Genomic DNA, 27,597 nt, shown 5'->3' with positions numbered 1-27,597 from the left:
AGTCAACAAAGTGGCGGAGGCAGATGAAGTGGTGTCCTGGCTCGTCCTCTGGAGTGCATCGCCAGCACAGTCAGCAGTGGCAGTGGCAGAGTCAGTGGCGTGAACGGCAGGCGGCCTTTGTCCTGCCATTGCTGCCTGCCACTGATTCCAGTGCTTGGATTCCAAATGACGGCGCATTGAAGTGGTGGACAGGTTGCTCTTCTCAGAGCCCCTAATCAATTTCGAGAGGCAAATTGTGCAGACAACACTATATCTGTCCTCGGCGCATTCCTTGAAAAAACTCCACACCTTCGAGAAACGTGCCCTCGAGGTGGGAGTTTTTCGGGGCTGGGTACGAACTGGAACATCTTGGGAGATTCCAGGTGTGGCCTGGCTTCGCCTAAGCTGCTGACCTCTGCCTCTGCCTCTAGCTACCCTTTTTGGTGCTGCACCTGCCTCAACATCCACACTACTTTCCCCGCTTGACATCCCCCCTGTCCAGGTCGAGTCAGTGTCCTCATCATCCACCACTTCCTCTTCCAACTCCTGTCTCATCTCCTCCTCCCGCACAATGCGCAGGTCAACTGGATGCCCTGACGGCAACTGCGTCACATCGTCGTCGATGAGGGTGGGTTGCTGGTCATCCACCACCAAATCGAACGGAGATGGAGGAGACTCTAGTGTTTGAGCATCTGGACACAGATGCTCCTTTGTTAGGTTCGTGGAATCGCGACGTGGAGGGGCAGGTTGAGGGACAATGAAAGGAGCGGAGAACAGCTCTGGGGAGCAGGGACAGTTGGGGTTATTGTTCTGTGAAGCTTGGGAATTTTGGGAGGAAGAAGGACAAGACTATTGGGTAATAGGAGGAGAGGAGGCAGAGTCTGACTGGCTGCTGGACAATGTACTGTAAGCGTTATCCGACAGCCATTGCAAGACCTGTTCCTGGTTCTCGGGCCTACTAAGGTTTGTACCCTGCAGTTTAGTTAATGTGGCAAGCAACCCTGGCACTGTGGAGTGGTGCAATGCTTGCTGCCCCACAGGAGTAGGCACGGGACGCCCTGTGGCTTCACTGCTACCTTGCTCCCCAGAACCATTCCCCCGACCTCGCCCACGGCCTCGTCCACGTCCCTTTCCGGGAGCCTTGCACATTTTGAATTCCCAGTCAGAAACTGGCACTATATGGCAGTAGCAAGAATTGAGGGTATTTGTAAACCCAATATATTCTTTGAATTCCCAGTCAGAAACTGGCACTATATGGCAGTAGCAAGAAATGAGGGTATTTGTAAACCCAATATATTATTGGAATTCTCAGTCAGACAATGGCACTATATGGCAGTAGCAAGAAATGAGGGTATTTGTAACCCCAATATATTCCTGGAATTCCCAGTCAGACAATGGCACTATATGGCAGTAGCAAGAAATGAGGGTATTTGTAACCCCAATATATTCTTTGAATTCCCAGTCAGACAATGGCACTATATGGCAGTAGCAAGAAATGGGGGTATTTGTAAACCCAATATATTATTGGAATTCTCAGTCAGACAATGGCACTATATGGCAGTAGCAAGAAATGAGGGTATTTGTAACCCCAATATATTCCTGGAATTCCCAGTCAGACAATGGCACTATATGGCAGTAGCAAGAAATGAGGGTATTTGTAACCCCAATATATTCTTTGAATTCCCAGTCAGACAATGGCACTATATGGCAGTAGCAAGAAATGAGGGTATTTGTAAACCCAATATATTCTTTGAATTCCCAGTCAGACAATGGCACTATATGGCAGTAGCAAGAAATGAGGGTATTTGTAACCCCAATATATTCTTTGAATTCCCAGTCAGAAACTGGCACTATATGGCAGTAGCAAGAAATGAGGGTATTTGTAAACCCAATATATTCTTTGAATTCCCAGTCAGAAACTGGCACTATATGGCAGTAGCAAGAAATGAGGGTATTTGTAAACCCAATATATTCTTTAAATTCCCAGTCAGACAATGGCACTATATGGCAGTAGCAAGAAATGAGGGTATTTGTAAACCCAATATATTCTTTGAATTCCCAGTCAGACAATGGCACTATATGGCAGTAGCAAGAAATGAGGGTATTTGTAACCCCAATATATTCTTTGAATTCCCAGTCAGAAACTGGCACTATATGGCAGTAGCAAGAAATGAGGGTATTTGTAAACCCAATATATTCTTTGAATTCCCAGTCAGAAACTGGCACTATATGGCAGTAGCAAGAAATGAGGGTATTTGTAAACCCAATATATTCTTTGAATTCCCAGTCAGACAATGGCACTATATGGCAGTAGCAAGAAATGAGGGTATTTGTAACCCCGTTATATTATTGGAATTCCCAGTCAGACAATGGCACTATATGGCAGTAGCAAGAAATGAGGGTATTTGTAACCCCAATATATTCTTTGAATTCCAAGTCAGAAACTGGCACTATATGGCAGTAGCAAGAATTGAGGCTATTTGTAAACCCAATATATTCTTTGAATTCCCAGTCAGACAATGGCACTATATGGCAGTAGCAAGAAATGAGGGTATTTGTAAACTCAATATATTCTTTGAATTCCCAGTCAGAAACTGTCACTATATGGCAGTAGCAAGAAATGAGGGTATTTGTAAACCCAATATATTCTTTGAATTCCCAGTCAGACAATGGCACTATATGGCAGTAGCAAGAAATGAGGGTATTTGTAACCCCAATATATTATTGGAATTCCCAGTCAGAAACTGGCACTATATGGCAGTAGCAAGAAATGAGGGTATTTGTAAACCCAATATATTCCTGGAATTCCCAGTCAGATAATGGCACTATATGGCAGTAGCAAGAAATGAGGGTTTTTGTAAACCCAATATATTCTTTGAATTCCCAGTCAGACAATGGCACTATATGGCAGTAGCAAAAATAGTGGGTGTATATAGCCCCAATTCTATTGCTAGGGGACTTGCAGGGTATTTCTGGGGTGAAGGTGGGGGGGCACACCGTTGGAACGGGGATTTGGGGTGTATATATGGGGTATACGGGAATACACTGTCAGTGTATTCCATTCAGGATCCTGGGAAAGCTGGGTTGCGGCGATTGAGCCCGTCAGTGCCACGTTACACTGACAAGCTTCTCCCTGGAATTGAAGTTATATGTAACCCCAATATATTCTTTGAATTCCCAGTCAGACAATGGCACTATATGGCAGTAGCAAAAATAGTGGGTGTATATAGCCCCAATTCTGTTGCTAGGGGACTTGCAGGGTATTTCTGGGGTGAAGGTGGGGGGGCACACCGTTGGAATGGGGATTTGGGGTGTATATATGGGGTATACGGGAATACACTGTCAGTGTATTCCATTCAGGATCCTGGGAAAGCTGGGTTGCGGCGATTGAGCCTGTCAGTGCCACGTTACACTGACAAGCTTCTCCCTGGAATTTAGCTCTTATAAGAGCTGTTGGTTGTCTTCTCCTTCCTATCCTAGCCTGTCCCTGCCTACCCAGAATCTAACCCCTAGCTAGCTGGACGGAAACCTCCGTCCCCGGTGAATTGCAAGCTCAGAATGACGCGAACCTGGGCGGCGCTGTTCTTTTAAATTAGAGGTCACATGTTTTCGGCAGCCAATGGGTTTTTCCTACTTTTTTCAACGTCACCGGTGTCGTAGTTCCTGTCCCACCTATTCTGCGCTGTTATTGGAGCAAAAAAAGCGCCAGGGAAGGTGGGAGGGGAATCGAGTAATGGCGCACTTTACCACGCGGTGTTCGATTCGATTCGAACATGCCGAACAGCCTAATATCCGATCGAACATGAGTTCGATAGAACACTGTTCGCTCATCTCTAGTCCTGATTCAAGTTGGGAATCTTTATCTTTTCCGTGATCATTATGTATGGACAGGTTATACATTTATTCAGGTTGCAAGGAAATGGTTAAATAGATAGTGATCAGATGGAGATCCAGACCCTATTTCACCTACTATGTCTATAATTCATAGATGACATACTGTTTCTTTGGAATTGGCTAAAAATGTGCAGATTTGGTTTATGCCCTTAAAAACAATGAAGTTCTTAAACATACAGTTTGTCAGGGTCTGGGGTTGCTATGTGGGGTGGCATAGACACACAAGTCCAGATTCTTTAGTCCAAAAAAATAGTAGAGTTTTATTTCCACTCCAAAAACAGTACAGCAACAAAAGTAAACAATACAAAAATAAATACCCGTCCGGCTAGGCTCTAGCTGAACATAGAATCAGATACCTCAGCTATAATAACAGAATCAATAACAAGTTGAATCATACAGGACACAGTTCCAAATGTGTGACCTTTCTGACTCTCCAGCCAAGCTCTGTCCAAAGTCTTGCTGCTGGAGCTTACCTCTTAAACCTCAGTGATGAGGAGACTCTCAGCAGCTGACACACTGCAGAAACATCCACAATGTGTGGACTGGAGGGGGGGGGGATGGAATGACAGGTCCCACTGCCAACCTACCTGCCATTCCTAAAAATCCTGCCCAATACTGGGCATTTAACAAAATGCTCAGGAGACAAAAGTTGTTTGCTGAGAAAAAAAATAATTCCTGGACTTTTCTCATCTCGCCCACCTGAGTAGTCTGGACGAGATGTACACCCCCTCCATTATGTGACTGGCCATTGGCTTACAAGTTATATATTTTCTACTTAAATGTATAATTGGTATCTAGCTACCCTACAAAGTGTGTATTATATAATTTGAAGAGATATTTAGGACACCCTACCAGCACTTAAAGCGCCATTTCTCAAAATCCCAGTATCATACCTTGCCTGATAGGTGCAGAACCCCTAAAGCATTTTGGTGTTTTATTTATCCAGGTGGGCTTTAACACTGTGAGCAGTAAAACCCTAATTTGTCCATAACACTAATGGTTCCTATTAGAGATGAGCGAACAGTGAAATATTCGAGATTCGATATTCGTTTTGAGTAGAGCCTCAATATTTGACTACTCGATCAAGTATCAAATCCTATTATAGTCTATGGTAAAAAAAAATGCTCATTTCAGGAGAAACCACTATTCGACTAAAGGAGAGTCACCAAGTCCACAAATAGCAGGAGGAGAGTGTTTAGGAGGCGCGCTGTGCAGTTAAAGCGCACGTACCCCATTCTAGTCTATGGGGTCTGTGCGCTTTAACTGCAAAGCGCTTGCAGTTTCGCTGATAAAAAGTAAGCTCCCTCGTAACATCAAGCTGCCAGCTCTCCTGACTAGCTGTTACAGTTCTGTGTATATAAATAAAATAATTTTTAAACAACAGAACCCCTGGGCTGCAAGGCACTGCAGCGAGGTCCACAGGCCTTATGATGGGCGGCCGTCTGCCTGAGCGCAACAGTATGACAGTACAGCACAGTGTGCACAAGGAGCAACACACATATGCCAGTTAAGTTCACTAAGCGGATGCAACGGTGCAGCTCCCAATGTGAACAGGGTGCAACTAGAACCTGTCAGTTAAACTCGCTGGCCAGGTGCACCTGTACTGCAGAAGTAACAAGGCTGCCAAGGGTTAACGCCACCCCTGGTCAGCAACACAAATGCTCCTGCAGCAGCTAGGAATTTAACACTGAACTTTGACAGTACAGTAAATCTATCTCCTGAGACCAACCTGCTGCAACTCTACAGGCTGGAACAGTCTCTACTGCTCCTAGCCTTGGTGTAGAGCTGGCAGTTCAGGGTTTACCGGTCCTAACTACCCAGCACCCAGATAACAGCAGAGGAACCCCACATAGAGGCCTAGTCTGGAAACCTGCCTGGAAACTGGAGCCTTTCCCTGCAACTACTGTCATTAGGTATTTCAGTCTAAGTGTGAGCACTGGGCGGGCGTCGGCTCACACTTTTTAAAGGGGAGTCCCCGCCCAACAGGGCAGTGGCCATGGTCTCATTGCTCATGCTCAGTAGGCACTTAGCCTGTGAGCGACTCCAATAGGCCTGAGCATGCTCAGTGGGCAGAAATCTGGACTTACACTCCAGACACCTCACTACATGAGGCCGAGGGCGAGGGTTAGATTGACCCGCAGGTGGCGCTGTGCACTGAGAGTGGACCCTGCGGGACCCAATCCTAACACTAGCAAGGATGAGCCTGCTGCAGAACCAGCGTTGATTTGCAGCAGGCTCGTCCTTGCTAGTCAGGAGAGCTGGCAGCTTGATGTTATGAGGGAGCTGACTTTTTCTCAGAGGAAAGAATTGATCAGTGTTGATTGGCTAGTGGACTCGTCTGTGAGGAGACGGAGTCTAAAATCGGACCACAATGGAGACTGCTGTGGTCCGATCTTAGACTCTGCCTCCTCACAGACGAGCCTCCAGCAGGACCAGCATTGATTGGCCGAATGCTGTACACTGGCCAATCAACGCTGGTCAATTCAATCCTATGAGAAAAATTAAGCTCGCTCGCAACAACAAGCTGCCAGCTCTCCTGACTAGCAGGGATGAGCCTAGGGGAAAGCACTTTATTAGCTCTTTTCCTAATCATTATGGAAGTAGTCAGAGGGTCTATCACTGATGGACCCCCTTGACCTTGGGTTATAAGACACCGTCATTTTTTAGCAAGATTTTTTCTTCATAAAAGTGCTCCTGACAGTCCAGTGTGTGTGTGTGTGTGTGTGTGTGTATATATATACACCGTATATGTGTATTCATTATAATAATTAAATTATTTGCATTAAGAAAGCCATACTAAAATTTCTACTTTTCTTGGTATGAAAACTAAGAATATGTTAAGCATAACTGTGTAATCTCAGTGGATGTGTATAGTAGTGATAAATGTAGACATGATAAGGAGCTGAATTGATGTGATTTAGATGCCTTGCGTTAACTGAAATTCTGCCCACAGGCTTTCTCTATAACATTTGGTAGTTAGACATAAAGAAGAGGTGACCTTGAAACTTAGCTTAAATGAGTAGGAAAATAAAAGAGCGATACATAAATATTTAGATGTAGAAAGTAACTTAATGTTTAACCCATTAAACCATTTTAAATTAGTTATCCTAAAATATAATTTTGGATTTTCTTTGAAATTATTGTCTTCTTTCTTTTGATCCATAAATTGCTGAAAATTGAAAAAAAAAAAAAAGAAAAAAAAAAAAAAAGAAAAGACTAATCAGAAACTTTATTGAAGGGTGTTTTTTGCTTTTTTTACATCATTTTTTTTTAACTTTTCTGAATATTAGAAACAGTCCTGTATGTAGGACTTTTTCTTCTGTTTGTTATGTTGTTTACATTAGAGCCAATGGTGATTGATGCAAATTGAGAGGGCTCCATGCCCATGACCTTGCTACAGTTAAAGTTCATTGTTATCAACTGTCAGAGGCAATAGCAGTAGTAGTTGCTTTGTACTTGTCTAGTACTTAAAACAAAACAATACACCAAAAAAATGCTCAACTGATACTTCATTTAATGGACAATACACTTAAATAGTAGAAGGATAATTTGTTACAATGTACAAGGATACACAGTGCAATATTTATCTAAGTTTCTGGTAAATGTTGAACTATCATGTAACAGTACTTAAACCTAGTTCTAAGGTCAGAGCCTTATGACAAATGATTTCAGCTGGTTAGTACATGTCAATGACTTATCTAAATTTTATCTGTTTGATGCACTTAAAAACAGCAATGCAAAGGGTTAAGGCTACATTCACACATTCACACCTGCCCATGAGCATAAATTGGAATATCTGACTAAAATTGGTGGAGGAAAGAGTCATGCATGGAGCACTTTCCTCCACTAGTTTCGGTTAAAAAAAAGACGGACATTTGACGGACTCCATTCAGTGAATGGGGTCCACCAGGCTTCGCATGTTAGGAGTATTTAGGTTCATTACTTTCTATTTTTCTTACCTGGGGAGTTTTTGGCTGCGCAGTGTCTGGGGTGGCATCCTGGCGCTGCGGGGTTGTCCTGTCGTGGGTATTGGTGCACACCTTCTGACTTGCACGTGCGCACTGATGGTAGGCAGCTTTATCTCCTGGTTGATTAGTCTGTCCTCCCATTTGCACCTGGGAGGAGTGGTCTCTACTCTGTATTTAAACCCATGCCTCCCATGGTTCTGTGCTGAGTGTCTCTTGTACAGAGCTAGGCCTTAGCAGGAGGAGTAGGTGGTTATCTTGGATAGAGGAAGTTGAGGAAGTTCCGTGGTTGGTTTTTGGGAGGTTTGGTTGAACGAGTTGGTTTGTGTGTTTTCCCTTCTGTGTTCACCAATCCTCCCTCTGTGTATAATTGACTGTGTGAGTGAATTGCCTTATCCTTTGATTTCTACTCAGTTTCCCTGTGTTTGTTTCCTAGTGTAAGGTTCCTTCCCATATTGGTTTGGGGGAATCCTTTCCCACATGTTTCCTGTGTGCTGCTTGTGTTGTTAGTCAGCGCACACCCTTGTCAGTCCCTGTCAGTAGCAGCTTCACTTGTTCGTTAGGGGTCACCCCCTTTAGTCTCCAGTCCCTAGAGATCTTATAGGGCATTCCTTCTCCCACTTCCCTCTAGGCCTACGGTATCAGTGAGAGAGGAGCCGTCGGGGTCAGGCTTAGCCTGAGAACAGCCGACCCACACCCGTGAGGCAGGGACCGGGTTAGCTAGTGGGAGTAGTGCAGGGCGAGATTCCCTACTGCTACTCCTTAGCCCCGTTGCACCTACCTGGACTTACATAACATCGCATGTAACCACTTTTAGCAATCCTATCAGTTGCTTGGTTCCCTGATGGACCCAAACAACAGAGATGTGATGCAAGTGTGCACCAAGTCAAACTCTGATAAATCTGTAAATATGACTTGTTCAGTACATAAAGATATAGAAAATTCTAAAAATGGCTCAGCAAACTTTAAATTGACATTTTAATGCATGTATTAAATTACATGGTAACACTTGCTGAGTTAGCGTAAAGATGTTGTAAATACTGTCATTGGTTGGAAAGCATATATTTGTAAAGCTACTGACATACAGTATATTCAGTCTTTAGCTCAGGGTTTAACTTTATTCTTTTTCAGTTTAGTTTAGTTCGAGTTCCTTTTATTGCTTACTTCTGGCCAAGTGTTTCCCTTTGAATTTACTACAGAGAAATGTAGTGCTGCAGAGAATTATTTTTGGGTAAACTATAACCTGTATTTTATAAGGTAATCCATACAATGCCAGAGGTCTAATCTTACGTTTTATTCAGATGCCCTATAACGTTAAGAATTGGTTCAAACATATACTCAAGATACATAATCCATTTTATAGCAAAGTTTAACACACTGATAACTATTTAAGCATAATGTATTGTCACAGGACACAACAAAGCCTTTGATACCTATTTACAGTACATCTATGCAGGAAAGAAGACAGTATAGAACCATTGTATTTAGCTGTTTCTCTAGTATCCTACCACTACCCTACCAAAAAAGCCTTACACAACATTTTTTTTTTATTTTTTATTTTTTTTATTTATTTATTTATTTTTTTTTTGGGGGGGGGGAGGTTAAAAATGTTTAAAAAAAAGAGAAAAAAGAAAACTTTATACATTTGGTATAGCTACAATTTCAGAATGCAGGTGACATTTTGACTGCACAGGGAACACCGCTGTGTGAAAACATGGTGGCTCAGTGGTTAGCACTGCAGCCTTGCAGCGCTGGAGTCCTGGGTTCAAATCTCGCCAAGAACAACATCTGCAATGAGTTTATATGTTCTCTCTATGTTTGCATGGATTTCTTTCCATTCTACAAAGACATACTGATAGGAAAGGAAAAAAAAGTGCATTATGATTGCATGATTAACTCTGCATTTCTTCATCAGTTTGTGACCATGAAGTTATGTTTGTGCTTATATTAACGGCTCCTATATGACGCTATTATTGATTAGGGAGGCATCTTAGACCTGACAGACTCCCTTCAGAGCTTGTCTTGTAAACTAGTGATACATGCACAATGCAGTATTTTACAATGAACTGCTCTGCAAGCATACAATACAGATCAATATAAAGTTAAGATCTATTAAATAGTACAATTGTGTGTGGAAAGAGCAATCCTATAAATTCACGTTTCCAGCCATTTTATACCTGTCCCCCATTATTTCTAAAGAGTTCCAAGTACTGCTAACATTTTACAATCAGAATAAAAAGTGTTTACAATAAAATTTGTAGAGAATTATGTTATTTAATTTGTGGTAATTCCCGAACTGAATTTTAATGAGCCGACAGATGGTACAAACTCAACAAAATCCTTTTATAAACTAAGTGCGTGTATAAAAACTTTGGATGGAAACCTTAATTAAATTGCAATCATGTACTATAGCTTGGGGATATTTGTTTTGCTTACAGGGCTAGATTCTTTTCAATTTTATTTTATATGTACAGCCATTCATTTCAATGTGATTATGTATGAGCATTCTTTATCCATGCCTAATGAAAATGCTTCCATTTTAATCTTAAATGGTATTAATAAGCAACCTAAAGTATGCAAAAATTGGTGCTGGATCACCTAGTGAGTTTAGATTTAAAGCTTGGGTTGTTAATTCCTCACATTTATATATCCAACTTCATTTTAGGTGTGGATATACAAATATCTATCTATCTATCTATCTATCTATCTATCTATCTATCTCTATCTGCCTATCTATCTATCTATCTATCTATCTATCTATCTATCTATCTATCTATCTATCTATCTATCTATCTGCCTATATATCCCTAAATAATACAAAAAGCATGTTTTTTAATATACTTCACCACTTGACTAAAATATTTATATTACAAATATTTAATATTTGCTAATTGTTTAAGTCACTAATTGATAGATTGTTAAGTGTGTTAACCTATATGTATATACAATCCTAAAATGTCAGCTTAGGCCTTACATGGAATCTGCGCACATATATATTGATATTATCTATCTATCTATCTATCTATCTATCTATCTATCTATCTGTGTATACAAACTGTATATGAAGTGTTTTTTATTCATAAACATGTAACCGGAAATGCACCATGGCTGCGCTGCAGGTAGACCGACACAGTGCATTTCTGCAGGATGATTTTCCGGTGTTGCTTGAAGATGTGCCTTTGAACGTGAGGGCAAGGATGTGGCTCCAGCAGTATGGAGCACCTCCCCATTTTGGCCACATCGTCCATGAACACACCAACAATTGATGGCAGAATCAGTGGATCAAACATGGTGGACCTATGCCGTGGCCCCCTCGCTCACTGGATTTGACCCAACTTGATTCTTGTAATAAGTAACAGTGATTAAACTGATTTCCCATTAAAACGCTTTCTCTTCTTCATTTGTCCTTTCACATGGTGCAGAGAGGGATAGGAAACCGATATATCGGTCTATTGCAGCACCACAATGGTGCATTTCTGGTCACATGTTCATTAATAAAAAACACTTCATATACCGGCTAAGGTCCACCCTTTCATTTTGTGTACTTACTTTCCAGACACCCTGTATATATACACAGCATAAATGAGAACATTTGAAAACTAAAATTTCACTTCATATCTCCCTGAACACAAGAACAATTTCCAAAATTTTGAGAAGACAGAGATTTATAGAACACATGTTTAACCCATAACATGAAAGTAAGGTTACTAAAATAACTTAGATTACAGAATCTTCAATTTTGCTCAAATTAGATGACGCAAAAATGAACACTCCCAAATCAAACCCTACTACATTTAGTATATTGTATGACCTCCCTCCCCATCTATTTAAAGTATTATTATACTTAATTTTAGATTGTGTTTCTTCTTGAATCCAGAATATGAAAGTGAGCAACCCTAATAGTTAAAGGGGTTCTCCCATCTTCAGCCAGGCTGTATGCAGTGTCTGCTTCTCACTTCCTGTATTTCTCTGCCTCCCCCTCCCTCCTGCAGAACGGGACAAACAATACTTCTGCCGGTCAGAAAATCTGCAGATTCATGTACAGAATTGACTCCATGTTATCTGTGTATTTACTTAGAGAGATATCAGACTTGGCTTTATCAGCAAAGTGCAATTATCTGAACAGATTGTCCGTCGGGTACTGAGTAAGTGACGTCACTTGTCCTATCTCCCAGGTCCGTGGTTATAGCAATGCTGTGTAAACAATGGGAGGAATAAATTCACATACCAGGCAAATAAAACAGCATTTCTAAAGCAATATATTTAGAAAATGGCTTCAATTTACATAAGCTACCAGCATAGATAGGATCCTGGAGATGGGACAACCCCTTTAAGTCACATTGCAATACTGGATATTCTCTGACTCATAGATTCAGAAGTAATTTTGTCTGCATGCATTATGTACTGTTATATAGAGATACGGTTTAGCTACAGTGTATTGCAAACCTAAAAATATATTCATGTTATGTTTTTTTAAAGCATACAATATCTCTGCATATACGGATATAACTTTATATACCAATATATAATGCATGCAAACAAAATCACTATTGAAGCCTTGGGTCAGAGAATTCCTTTTTTGAGGTTGAGGTTGTGGCTCAAACAATAGGGTTACTATCTTCCATACACAAAGCTCTGGTTTAACCTGAAGAAACATAATGAAAAATTAACTAGAATAAACTTTGCATAAATGGGGATCCCCTGACAATGTCTTCATTACTATGTACAAAACTGAGCTGATAGCACAGTGACTGCTAATGGTAGCTGCCATATGGGTGAACGAATATATTGACTGATCACTGGGATAAGGCTCTTGTCCTCCCTTATTATACAACAGCATAGTAAACCACTGCAAAAATATTTAACAAGTAAAATGAGAAAACATATAAAAATAGACAGAGACATTATACCCCTGGCGCTATTGGTGCCATGTTGTCCCGCATGAAAGGATGCCATACCCAGCTCCATACATATAAATAGAAAAAAGTTACAGGTGTCACAACTTGGCAACACAATTTTTTTTTTTTGCAAAGTTTACATTTTTTTATAAGGTATCAAAACATTACAAATACTATATAAATTTAGTAACACTAAGGCCGGGTTCACACGATGTATTTTGGCAAGTAATGTGGCACGTAGACAGCGCGGGAGCTTTTGCCCGCAAAAACTCCAGTGCCGTCTACGTGCCACATTACGTGCCAAAATACATAGTGTGAACCCGGACTAAGATTGTACTGACCAACAGAATACAGATAACATGTCATTTTTACCACATATTGAATGCCGTAAAAATTAAACCCATAAGAAATTGTCGCAAATGGATTTTTGTTTCCAATTCCACCTCATTCAGAATTTTTTTTGTAGCTTCCCACTGTTGAATGGTGCCATTACAAAGTAAAATTTTTAATGCAAACAATTAGCCATCAAGTGATTCTGTGAACTGAAAAAGGAAAAAAAATATGGAATGGGGAGAGGGAAAAATGGACATGCAAAAACAAAAATTGTCATGAAAGGATTAAATGAGGCGCAGCCTCTGCCAACTACAGGGTTATGAAAACTGGAGTTAGCAATGTCAGTCTTCATATGTGTGCCTCAATCTGTTTAAGTGAGGATGGGTCCACAATTAATTGATTTTCAGTTTAATTAAGGATTTAATTACACGTTAAACTAATTCAGCACAATATTACAAAATGATAGCAAACTCTATGCTAGCTAAAATGACATGTGAATTTACAGTTGTCATTGGCTTTTTAAGCTCAAGTGTTTTGGGTTACACTTGGTATCGAAAGTAGATCATCATCATCGTTTGGGGGATCTTGCATCCCCAGCCAAAAGACTATACTTAGTAAGCTCATATACACGAGTTTTACAATAGGATTTTTTTTTCTCCTCAGTCACAATTTGCTGACAGTGATCCACACTCAATGATAGGCCTCACATTGTGGTCGTTTTCCTCTTCTTTGTGCTCCTTCATGCATTTCCTAGGGAGTAGCACTAGAGACTGAACCTAATCTCTTAAAGGACACTATAGTCTTGGGAATCTCTGATTTGCTCTTTCACTATACCTCTGTCCTAACCTCACTCAAAGATACTACTAAATAGAGTCTTAATTAAACAGGACACTTGCCTTAAGTGGAAATACTCTTTATCCATTCAAAAATTTCTTGCCAGGACTCGAATTCGGACATAGCCCTCAATTACCTGAAGTCCCTTCAACTGGCAACCTTGGCAAAATTACAAGGACAGTATAAACCCAGTGAAAAGCTAGACTTTCCATGAACACTTTTTTTTAGCGTGGCAAAGCCCTACCATCCTAACTTCATACTAAATCTATGGCTGAGATTGGGGGGGAGGGGGAGGGTTTGCCAACAATGGCCTTCTGGCTGACTTCTCTATAACACAAAGGGAACACAAATAAAATAAACACACATATTATGTATCTATGTATGCATATAGGTCTGCAATATATAAAAATGGTTATTTATCCTGTACAAGGAACGTCGAAAAAATAAGATACTACAATTTATTCAACAACAAAAAGCCTTCCTATAACTCCATCAACAAAATATGAAAATGGTACATGTTTCAAAATGCAGTTTGGGTTCAGCCTGAACCAATTCCTTCTTATCTGGAAGTGCAAATAAATTGTTTTGAAAAGTTGTGTTTGATAGTCTGAAGACTCTTGGGCTCCATCTAACCTCTTTCTCTCTGTAACACAAACATAACCTTGGTAATGTCAAAGTGACATCAACTGATATGTTTATTGGTAACCAGTTGTAACAGCCTGTATAAAAACACATTTCACTATAGAAATGTTCATGCTTTTAAGACTTCACAGTTTGTTTGTTTTTGTGGGAAAAATTATTAAAGAGGTAGTACATATACCTTCACTGACTAAAAGAATGCCATGAGACATGACTATATTGTCTCTTTGACACATTACATATTAAATTGGAATGTTTTGACTTTGAGTCTCCGTTCCCACAGAGTAACGCGCCGTGGATTCAGACACGTATACACGTGTCAGAGTGTGAGCGCTCAAAACAGATCCCATTCACTTCAATGTGTGCCGGCTCACGCGCACTACACATTTGAAGTCAATGGGTTAAAAAGCCTCCCATTGATTTCAATGTGTAGCGCCCATAAGCCAGCACACATTGAAGTGAATGGGATCTGTTTTGAGCGCTCACATGTGTATATGTGTCTGAATCCGCGGCACGTTACTCCGTGCAAATCCTGTTCGCGATTGTGAAATTTGCTCGATCGCCGATCGGGATCCGATCTTTCCTGGTCCCAATCGCTCAACCCTAGTCAATGCTTCTCTATGGAAAAAAGTCACTTCTAGGTTTGAGCCGATCTTGAAATTTCAAAATCTGATTTCCGATCACTTTCCAATCCGATCTTTTCCGAACCCGATCTAAACTGAGATACATGCATCACAGGATTAGATACATAGATCAGCACACAGTATCACATGCCAGAGGATTAGATACACGCATCTGCACACAGTCCCACACACCAGAGGATTAAATACACAAATCTGCACACAGTTCCACACACTGAAGAATTAGATACGTGCGTCTGCACACCGTTCCACATGCCAAAGGATTAGATACACAAGTCTGCACACAGTTCCACATGCTGAAGGATTAGATACACGCGTCTGCACACAGTACCACAAGCCGGGGGATTGGATACATGCGTCTGCATAAAGTATCACATGCCGTAGGATAGGATATGCACCTCTTCACACAATACCACACAGGGGAGGATTAGATACGCACATCTGCACACAGTTCAACACACACTGAAGGATTAGATACGCATGTCTTCACATAGTACCACTGCCAGAGGATTAGATATGTGCATCTGCACACAGTACCACATGCCGAGGGATTGGATACATGCATCTGCACACAGTACCACATGCCAGAGGATTGGATACGCGAATCTGCACACAGTTCCACACACCAGAGGATTAGATACGCACGTTTTCTCACAGTACTACATGCGGTAGGATTAGATACATGCGTCTGCACACAGTTCCACACGCCAGAGGAATAGATACGCGCGTGTGCATACAGTTGTACACACCATAGAATTAGATACAAGCGCCTGCACAAGGTACCACATGCCGTAGGATTAGATACGCCTGTCTACACACAGTTCCACACACCATAGGATTAAATATTCTCCTCTTCACACAATACCACACAGGGGAGGATTAGATATGTGCGTCTGCACACAGTACCACACGACTGAGGATTCGATATGTGCGTCTGCACACAGTTCCACACATTAAAGGATTAGATACATGTGTCTGTACAAAGTACCACACGCGAAGGAATAGATTCGCACCTCTTCACATTATACCACACAGGGGATGATTAGATACGCGCATCTGCACACAGTTCAACACGCCAGAGGTTTAGATACGCATGTATTCACATAGTACCACCGCCAATGGATTAGATACGCACGTTTACACACAATACTACAAGCCGTAGGATTAGATACATGCGTATGCACACAGTTCCACACGCCAGAGGATTACATACGCGCATCTGCACACAGTTGTACACGCCGTAGCATTAGATACAAGCGCCTGCACAAGGTATCACATGCCGTAGGATTAGATACGTGCATTTACACACAGTTCCACATGCCGTAGGATTAGATATTCGCCTCTTCACACAATACCACACAGGGGAGGATTAGATACGTACATCTGCACACAGTACCACATGACCGAGGATTCGATATGCGCGTCTGCACACAGTTCCACACGCTGAAAGATTAGATACGTGTGTCTGCACAAAGTACCACAAGGGGGAGAATTAGATACGCACCTCTTCACACAATACCACACAGGGGAGGATTAGATACGCATATCTGCACACAGTTCAACAAACTAGAGGATTAGATATGCATGTCTTCACATAGTACCATCGCCAGAAGATTAGATACGCGAGTCTACACACAGTACCACACGGGGGAGGATTAGATACTCGCATCTGCACACAGTACCACATGCCAGAGGATTGGATATGTACATCTGCTCACAGTTCCACACGCCAAAGGATTAGAAACGCATGTCTGCACACAGTACCACATGCTGTATTATTATATATCCGCCTCTTCACACAATACCACACAGGGGAGGATTAGATATGTGCGTCTGCACACAGTTCCACACGCTGAAGGATTAGATATGTGTGTTTGTACAAAGTACCACACGCGGAGGATTAGATTTTCATCTCTTCACACAATACCACACAGGGGAGGATTAGATACACACATCTGCACACAGTTCAACACGCCGGAGGTTTAGATACACATGTCTTCACATAGTACCACCGCAAGAGGATTAGATGCACACGTCTACACACAGTAGCAAATGGGGGAGGGATAGATACGTGCATCTGCACACAGCACCACATGCCAGAGGATTGGATATGCGCATCTGCATACATTGCCACATGCCAGAGGATTAGATACACACGTCTGCACACATTACCATACTGGAGGATTAGATACACGCCTCTCCACACAATGCCACATAGGTGAGCATTAGATACCTGCATCTGCACATAGTACCACACAGGGCAGGATTAGATACATGCCCCTGCACACAATACCACACGCTGGAGAATTACATACGTATCTCAGTACAGTCAGTACACAGTACCACATGCTGTAAGATTAGATATGTGCGTCTGCACATAATTTCACTTTCTGGAGGGTTAGATAAGCACCTTTTCACACAATACACATGGGGGAGGATTAGATATGTGCCTCTGCACACAGTACCACACGCCAGAGGATTAGATACGCATATCTTCACACAGTACCACACACCGGAGGATTAGATACGCACATCTTCAGACAGTACCATATGCCAGAGGATTAGATACGTGCGTTTACACACAGTACTACATGGGAGAGGATTAGATAAGCGCATCTGCACACAGTTCCACACGCCAGAGGTTTAGATACACACCGCTTCACACAATACCACACAAAGAGGATTAGATATGTGCCTCTGCACACAGTACCACAAGCCGTAGGATTAGATACGTGCCTCAGCACACAGTACCATAGGCTGGAGGATTAGATAGACGGCTCTGCACAGAGTATCACACATTTAGAGTTTTACTCCAGGTTTCTATAGCAACCCATCCATTTTTCTTCACTACTTTATGTCAGTTTTAAAGGGGTAGGGCGCGGTGGATGACACTGTTACACATGGTCACATACACACAGCTTTACTCCAGGTCTCCATAACAACCGATCACAAGTTTTTCACTGATATCCAAAATGAGATACAAAGGATCACAAATTTATTGACTCAATTCATGTGTATGTCAGAAATACTACTTGTCTGAATTAGTATAAGTAAAGCTTAAAGGGGTTTTCTGGGGTGTTTAACTTACTCTGGTTCCGACTGCAGAAGAAGCCCTCGATTGCTCCGCCTCTTCCTTCCTCTCCTGATTTCACAGGTAATACCTGTGCTATGGCGTTTGGATCACTATAGCAAAGCCTCCTGGAAAATTAGGAGAGGAGGGAGAGGTAGTGCAAACCAGGTGTTGTGGAGTGGTTCAGATCACATGACCTGGGGTTTCGAAGCCAGATCTAAACTGCAGGGTCCAACATAAAGAAACAGCCAGAGGAAGTCAGGTAAGTTTAACTCTCTGGATAATCTCTGTAAGTAATATGTTTTCATGAAATACTTTGTCAAAAAGAAGACACATGCAAAAATAAATCTATTTGTGCTGTTACAAATTGCAACAATATAATGATCTGCTTATGTTGTGCATTTCCCTAAATTACATTAAGGTAATTATACAGTGTATATATATATATATATATATATATATATATATATATATATATATATATATATATATAGTCAATTTGAGATTGTGTATAGATCAGTATTTTACACTGTACTTGATATATTTCAGGCTAGAGCTACAGTGCTCTTAGATTAAGCATTCTACAGTATTAAAATATGAAGAAAATTGAAATATATTTTATTGGTTTTAAACCAGAGCTCACACTAAGAATGTTCCACTGACTTCACTTATCATTTGTTGCAATAACATAGTCTCTGAGGGCATCTTTTTTATCCGTGTTATATTAAATGTCAAAAGGGGTAATGATAAAGGCTTGTGTTGAGGTTCATGTAGTGTAGCTTAGCTAACACATCTAACCTTCAAAAAACATCTTCAAAAGTATTTTGTTAAATGATTTACAGGCTCATGCAATTTTAAGCCTTGGAGTGCACTAATGGGTTTTTCTGATGAATCCCAAAGGAGCTATTCCATTTGGAAAAAAAGAGCACAGAGAAGCACTTAGGACCTAAAGCTCTAAGTTGAGAGGCATATAACTTAAAATGCAAACTAAAACACACACAATTCTTGTGTTCACAATTATGTAATATGTTAATAAAGTGCATTTCAAATAAAGGGGATAGAAAAAAACATCATCGGCAAATAAATCTGTACCTACAGTGTCCTGGTATACTAACTGCAAAGTGCATTTCCATAATTGAGAAAAACTGTTTGACGTGTTAAATGATATAAAGCCAAACTTCTGCATCTGCTTGTTAAAGGGTTTCAAAACCTATTTACAAATAACCATTAAAGGGAATCTCACATAATAGCAGACATGCTTATTTGTATCTCCATCAATTAAATGCAGTGGCTTTCAAGAGCATATCTAGTTGGCGCAGTTTTATGGATTTCAATGGCCATGATGAAATGTATCTTTTCCTCTGTGGTGTCACTGTAGTGGGAATTGACACTTAGTGTTGCAGATATGTCCACACATAACTGATATCCAATGTGGTTAAGGACTTCTCCACTGGATGATTACATATATATATATATATATATATATATATATATATATATATATAGTATATATAAGACAATTAGCTTATTACTTTGTGATAACTTTTTATAAACCTGCTTAAACTTGATATACACATCTTCAGGATCCCACTTAAAATACAGTTTAGAGGGACAGTGTCGATGATTACCTTATTCTTTGAGTATCTGTTTAAAGGAGTTGATGCTGGTGTACATTCTTTTTTGGATTACCGTTCTTCTGGTCCACTTGAGGACCCGAAAAATGGAAACCCTATCTGCTTAAAAAACGGTTACCCATGGAAACCCACAAACTCCTTAGACCTATAATTGTATACATATATATTTTAAACGCAATGGGGGACAGAGTCCCTGAGCAGTCACCCAATGCTAGTGTGACTTCAGCTTGATTGTGTTAAAATGATTGAGGACCTACCCTAATAATAATTATCAATATTACTGTGATGAAATATGTATATATCATGCTATTAGATGTGTTGAGTTATGATTTAACTGTTGTAGTCATTGTCGTAGCAGGGCTTTTGGTGTACTGTGTCAGCCGTTTATATAAAGCTTTAGCGTTTCCTGGGTATAGTACCTCCAAGTTGTAATTTCAAACCCACGTCTCAGGTACTAATTCAATTGTCGTCCATTGAACTACTAAGTTTATGGTGGCGGTCATTCCCAGATGTCACAACTCCTGGGCGTGAATTGATGAATACATGAATGGCCAGAGCCTGGTATATAGATCAAAGAAATCACAGATGGGAGGTTGCAGGAAGTAGCTTGAGAGTCAGGGGTTAATAAAAGGCATAAGACAGAGGACCTGTGCCTAGTCTAGCGCAAATGGTGAGTTGGAAGGGAGTGTGGAAGTATAGATCCCCCATGGGGAATGTTGGACACACACCCTATAGCCTTACTAGTGGTTAATTACCCATGGCCAATGCTACAAGTGGGTATAAGAATGCGAGGGATTTACCCGAGACGGACATCACATTTTAATCATTGCACTGAGCACTTATTACTAGAGATGAGCGAGTAGTACTCGACCGAGTAGGTATTCGATCGAATACTACGGTATTAGAAATACTCGTACTCGATCAAGTACCACTCACTGTTCGAATGTAAAAGTTCGATGCAGAACCAGCATTGATTGGCCGAATGCTATACAGTCAGCCAATCAATGCTGGTTCTTCTCCTACCTTTAGAAGTCTTCTCCGTGCAGCTTCCCCGCGGTGTCTTCTGGCTCTTCATTCACTCTGCCAGGCATCGGGCTTGTAGTGTGGGCATGCGCAGTCGGCTCTGCCCAGGCCCGATGCCTGGCAGAGGGACTGAAGAGCCGGAAAAGTTGGAAGACGCCGCGGGAACGCTGCAAGGAGAAGACTGCACAGAGGATCCAGCCCGACCCTCACTCGTGGACTTCGTAAGTATAATTTGATTAAACGTTGCCTACCCCTGAAACGAGCATTTTCCCCCCCATAGACTATAATAGGGTTCGATATTTGATTCAAGTAGTCGAATATTGAGGGGCTACTCGAAACGAATATCGAACCTCGGACATTTTACTGTTCGCTCATCTCTACTTATTACTATTTTTATTTTATTATCAAAAAAGTTACGTTTTATTTTCTTTTTAAGGCACTGACTTCTCTTTGATTTGTGGTTATGATTTGGGTTCCCGATTTCACCCTTCTGTGATTATTTAAAGGTACAGTGTAGATGCATAAACTTAATTGAAGTTTTTTTGTGGAGTGCAAGTGCTTGGTCTAGTTCATGGATGTGTGCTTCCATGCCAATTCTCTTGGCTGGATATGTCCAAATATGTGTGTAACCCCCTCACAGGAGTTACTAATGGTTATTTGGCCATATAAGTGCCTTACATGTTATGATAGTTTGTATATGTTGCCATGTGTATTCTGTATTCATTTGTGTAATGTTGTTAAGCTATTGTTCTCTGGTTTCACTTGTCCTAGTGAGCTGTGGTCTCCATAGCAACACACACTATAGTGGGTGGATCTGTAGCTGGAACAGGAAATAGTCATAGCAGGGAGAGGAAGTAGTATTCTGTAAGAGCCAGGGAAGGAGAAGCAAGGAGAAGTGTGGCAGTGGCCATCTTGTGTGTCAGACACTGTGTTGTGAGGATTGCCACAGCAACAGCAGGACAGAGAAGCTGTGTGACAGCGCCCCCATCACTATCAGTAAGAGGACAGGAATTACATCAGGCTGAGCAGAGCTATAACCCTGGCAGCCTGCACCTACCTCTACAAGGTAACTGAGCCCCTGCAGTAGACCAGAAGCTGGACCTGCAGACATCTTAGACTCTCTGCTAATACATGGGAAGGTGTCAGCCAGCTACAAGCCACTGTGCCACAGCTCACTGCTACAGGACAAGTGACCAGGAGATGCCTGTTACAATAAAGCAGTGAGGACTTCTACTGATCCAGGCCTGGACATTGCCTTCCCTGTAGCTAAGCCCTGGGCAAATGCTCTTTGTTGGAGTAGAGCACTGGCACCCACATCACCATCTCAGCCCAGGGACCAGCGGGTGTCTCAATACTCCAACTGGCGTCACAACTAACTGACTCTGCCTATTTCCCTGTGCACCTCTCCTGGGAGTTCTGGTGCCTATAAGGTCACCGTGACAGTCCAGCCTCCTGCACGGTTCTCCCGGGGTGGTCGCAGTTGGCGTCACGAACAGGATTGCTGTGCCATTGAAAAAAAAAAGGGAGGCACTTGAGCTGCCGGCAGGAAAAAGGATCAGTGACTGCGACACTGTGCAGTATCGCCATCTTGGCCCTGCATCGCACGCTATACCTGAATCTACAGCACCGGCAAAAGCAGGTGAGCCACGTACTGCCAGTATGTTTAGGAACAAAGAAAAAAGGGATTTTGTCAGTTTTAAACACCAAGGGTCCAGTAGTGAGGATGAGGAAGAGAGGTGTAGTGTTTCAGCCCCCACAGCTGCAGTAATGCCAATCACAATGCCTTATTACCCAGGTGTGCCATGGCTGCCGCTCTATGTAGGCGAGCCAAATACCCTAAAGGACTTTAAAGAAAAGATGCAAGCAACTTTCAAAGTTTATCCCCTCACTGCTGAGCAGAATGTTGCTATGTTAATGGGTCAGATGGGAGGACTAGCCCTCCGTGAAGTTAAGTCCTGGGATGTTAAGGAGAAACAAACTGTTAAGCAAATATTTGATAAACTGCGCGCCATATTTGAAACTAAGACTCTGTCAGAACTAAAAGCTCGGTTCTTTAGCCGCAAGCAGAACGCAGGTGAAAGTCTTAGAGACTATGCTCTGAGCTTGGATGAAGCTCTCCGCCAGGTTGCGCAGCTAGATCCTCATGAGCTTCACAATTATGATCGCACGCTGAAGGAGCAATTCATCGAGGGTGCTACACCTGATGCAGTTAAAATGCAACTACGTATGCTTAACTCTCAAGACCCTGACCGACCCTTCAACCTATTTAAAGAGACAGCCATCCAAATCCTTAAAGTGGACACAATGCCAGAGGAGCAGCATAATGTGCCCTCAGCTTCTACAGCACCTCCGCCCTGTGTAATCCAACAACCCATTTCTCAGTGCGCACAGATCCAACCTTCTGACTCCAACCTTGAACTCCAAGGACAAATCGCTGAACTTTCAAAGAATCTAATTAAGCTTTGCAAAAAAGTGGATGACCTTCAGCTGACACCACCGAGGTCTCCCTCATCCCGGCACTGGCAGCGACCTTCGCCACGTCAGTATTCACGCAGACCGTTATTCCGACCCGGTCGCAGGGTCACGGACCAGTTTGATTCATCCGGAAGGCCCATCTGTCGAAGTTGTCATTTACCAGGACATGTTGAACGAGAATGCCAGTCTTTAAACTAGGCCGTCCTGGGGCAGAGGACCTACCCCCAGGAGACAACCACCACCATGGTCCACTATCACCTGAATGGGGCCGACGTTTCATTGGAGACCGTCCTATCCTTTCCATCAATATGAACAACATCCCACTGACTGCTCTCTTGGATACGGGATCACAGACGACCACCATGCCTCTTGCCCAGTTTGAAAAATATTGGTCTCAAGATCAGCTACAACCATGCAATCCTCATGAGCAGGTGACTCTAATTGCCAGCAATGGACAAGAACTTAAACAGGTAGGATACTTCCTAGCCACCCTTAAGATTGGCAAAACCGAACTGAAGGATCAAGGGATTGTCATTGTGGACGTTGCCAAAGACAGAGACACTCCCTCCATCATCATTGGGACCAATGTCTTAGTTAATTGTTTTGATGAAGCCATTGCTGCCTTGTCTGACACTCTTCAAATAGCCGCTCCAAAAGAGAGACACATCTACCATAAGGCCATTAAGGTTTTGGTACAACAACAACAGGTACAACTTTCCCAAGGTGAGATCGGAAAAGCTAGGGTGACTGACGCTAGACCCATCATCTTACCACCTGGTCATGTGATGATGGTCTGGTGCCGGGCCAGGTTTGGTGTCAAAGGCAGGGATTACTCCGTGCTCATCGAGTCAATGCCTACGGATCGTACAGTTATTGCTGCCCGTAGTTTGGCTAAGGTGACCCATGGACGAGTCCCTGTACAATTGTTGAATTTTGGGGATTCTGAAGTTACACTACCACGGTATACAGTGGTTGCCAAATTATCCAGAGTTCAGGATGCTGATTGCCTCCAGAGAGTCCATTGTGGAGCTCAGACCACCAATTCACAACCCACATGTAACCCCACTGGGGAGCAAAAAGAATGGTGGCAAGAGATTCACCTTGGAACCCCTGAGACGCCTTCATCTCAGCTGGAAGGGGTATTGCGGGTAGTTCACGAATTCGAACACATTTTCAGCAAGTCCCCTATGGACTTTGGGCATGTCACTGCAGTAGAACACACAATTCAAACTGGTGATCATCCTCCCATCAAGGAAAGACATAGGCCCATTCCCCCAGCACAATACCAACAAGTAAAAGGCTTACTCCAAAACATGAAGGATTCTGGTGTTATAAGGGACAGCCGAAGCCCTTGGGCTGCTCCCTTAGTACTCGTCAAAAAGAAGGACGGTACTATTCGCCTTTGCGTGGATTACCGCAAATTGAATGATATCACTCACAAGGATGCATATCCGCTGCCCCGGATAGAGGAGTCCCTTGCAGCTCTTCAGTCTGCAGCCTACTTCTCTGTCCTGGACCTTACCAGTGGATACTGGCAGGTCCCTATGTCCCCAACTGATGCTGAAAAAACTGCCTTCACAACACCAATGGGTCTGTTTGAATTTGACCGGATGCCATTTGGGTTGTGCAATGCGCCTGCCACATTCCAACGGCTCATGGAGTTCTGTTTAGGTCATCTAAACTTTGAGTCTGTCCTGTTATATCTGGATGATATAATTGTTTACTCCAGAACATATGCAGAGCATTTGGATCACCTTGCGAGAGTGTTTGAGTCTTTGGATCGCTATGGTCTGAAACTCAAGCCTTCCAAATGCCATCTCCTAAAATCTGAAATCCAATACCTGGGACACATTGTGAGCGCTGATGGAGTGTCGCCAGATCCTCAGTACACTGAACGGATACGCGACTGGCCAACTCCTGAAACGGTAAAAGACATCCGTAGATTCCTTGGGTTCGCCGGTTATTACCGCCGATTTGTAAAAAACTTTGCCCGGATTGCTGCACCCTTACAGGCTGTACTGGTAGGTCAGTCTACCACCCGATCTGGTAAGAGTCCAACTATCCAATGGACCCCTGAAATACAAAAAGCATTTGATGAGTTAAAAGCAGCCTTAGTCGGTCCAAATGTCCTTGCTTACCCTGATTACAGTAAACCGTTCATTCTGCAAACAGACGCAAGTAAAACTGGACTTGGTGCTGTCCTTTCCCAGAAACAAGAAGGTTTGATTAGACCCATTGCATTTGCCAGTCGTTCGCTTCGGGCGACTGAACGTAATGACTCTAACTATAGCTCCTTTAAGTTGGAGTTTCTGGCCTTGGTTTGGGCGGTTACTGAAAAATTCCATCATTATCTCACCGCCACTCCTTTTGTTGCATACACAGATAATAATCCTCTGACCCATCTTAGCACTGCCAAATTGGGAGCAATTGAGCAGCGTTGGGCTTCACGTCTTGCCAATTATCAGTTTACCTTAAAATTCCGGGCAGGGAGAGAGAATGTTAATGCTGACATTTTATCTCGGTTACCCCAAGAGTCAATTAATGACCTAGATGACCCTGACATATGGGAAGAAATTGAACTCCCTGACTTCTATGACAAAGTCACTCAACGTGTTAATCAAAATGTCCGGACTAAATATTGTACCCTTCAGACCGTGCGAGTTGAGTCCCTCCATCATATGGATTGGGAACAAGTCCAAAAACAAGATCCAACATTGCAAAGATTAAAAGACCTTTTAAAAGATTCTAATTCAATAGGTCCAGATAACAATGCAAGCCCTGAACTTCAAAATCTTTGGCGAGAGCGCGGTCGTTTAACCTATCTGCAAGGAAAACTGGTCCGCCGTTATGTAAATCCTCGTACCCATGAGCGAGTGTTTCAGATTGTGATACCAAGACAAGACGCTCCTTTGATCTTGGATGCGTATCATAATCAGTCAGGACATTTCAATGCCCAAAAGACAGAACGAACCATTAAGGATCGTTTCTACTGGGTGGGAATGCGCCCTCAAATTGAACAGTGGTGCCGGGATTGTGCACAATGTGCTTTGCGGAGAGGATCTAACCAACGGGCCCCTCTACAGGGCATTGTCACAGTCAGACCACTAGAGTTGGTAGCACTTGACCACATCAAGTTGACACCAAGTCGGTCAGGTTACACTTATGCACTAACAATGATTGATCATTTTTCAAAATTCATGGTTGTAGTCCCAGTAAAAGATCTCACTGGTAAAACAGCAGCTCAGGAATTCCAAAGACATTTTGGGCGACCCTACGGTTATCCTGAAAAGATCCTTACTGATCAAGGTCCTGCATTTGAGTCAGAGCTTTTTCAAGAGTTCTGCAACCTCTATGGGTGTCAAAAGATCCGCACTACAGCCTACCATCCCCAGGGTAATGGGCTTTGTGAAAAAGCCAATCAAATCATTATCAACATGCTGAGAACAGTTGCCCGTGAAAAACGATCTGAGTGGCCAGAGCTATTGCCAGAGATCACTGAGATCTATAATAACACCAGACAGGATTCCACAGGGTACACTCCTGCATACCTCCTTAGAGGACAGATAGGGCAGCTCCCCGCTGATCACCAAATGGGAGTGATTACAGAGGTTAGGTCCCCACCTTTACCAAATGACACTTGGGTAGCAGAAAGACTAAGGGTTAGTAGAGAACTTCAGGAACTTGTGTGTAAATCTCTGGACCAGGCTAGACACAAACAGGCTCTCCAGTATGACAAAGGAGCAAATGCTCAACCCTTGCAACCTGGAGATAAGGTCCTAAAAAGGCGACATGTTAGGCATCATAAGTTAGAGGATCGTTGGGAAGACAAAGCCTATGTTGTCCAAGAGGCACCACATGATAACTCTAAAGTGTGTAAAATTGTTCCAGAGGATGGAGAAGGTCCATCCCAGCTAGTGTCTCGAGATGATCTCAAAGTCTGTCCCTCCTCTTATACAAGTCCAAGAGTGACCCGTCGGTTACCGGCTACTCCACACGCTCTGTCACAACCAAGACGGACATTACCCTGTATACCCATTCCTGGCCAACATGGTACAGAATTAGGACTTGCTCTGGCTTCCCCTAACTTATACTTCTTTGTGAGACCTACGGTTACACCGTTGCAAAGAGAGACTCGCTCTGTGTCAAGGGAAACAAGTGACTCCATTTCCTTAGAGGACTTTGTGTCAGAGACTCCGGATACTCAGGTACTCC

The sequence above is a fragment of the Leptodactylus fuscus genome, chromosome 2 (assembly GCF_031893055.1).
Source record: "Leptodactylus fuscus isolate aLepFus1 chromosome 2, aLepFus1.hap2, whole genome shotgun sequence".
Classification (NCBI taxonomy): domain Eukaryota; kingdom Metazoa; phylum Chordata; class Amphibia; order Anura; family Leptodactylidae; genus Leptodactylus; species Leptodactylus fuscus.
This window is presented reverse-complemented; position numbering follows the sequence as displayed.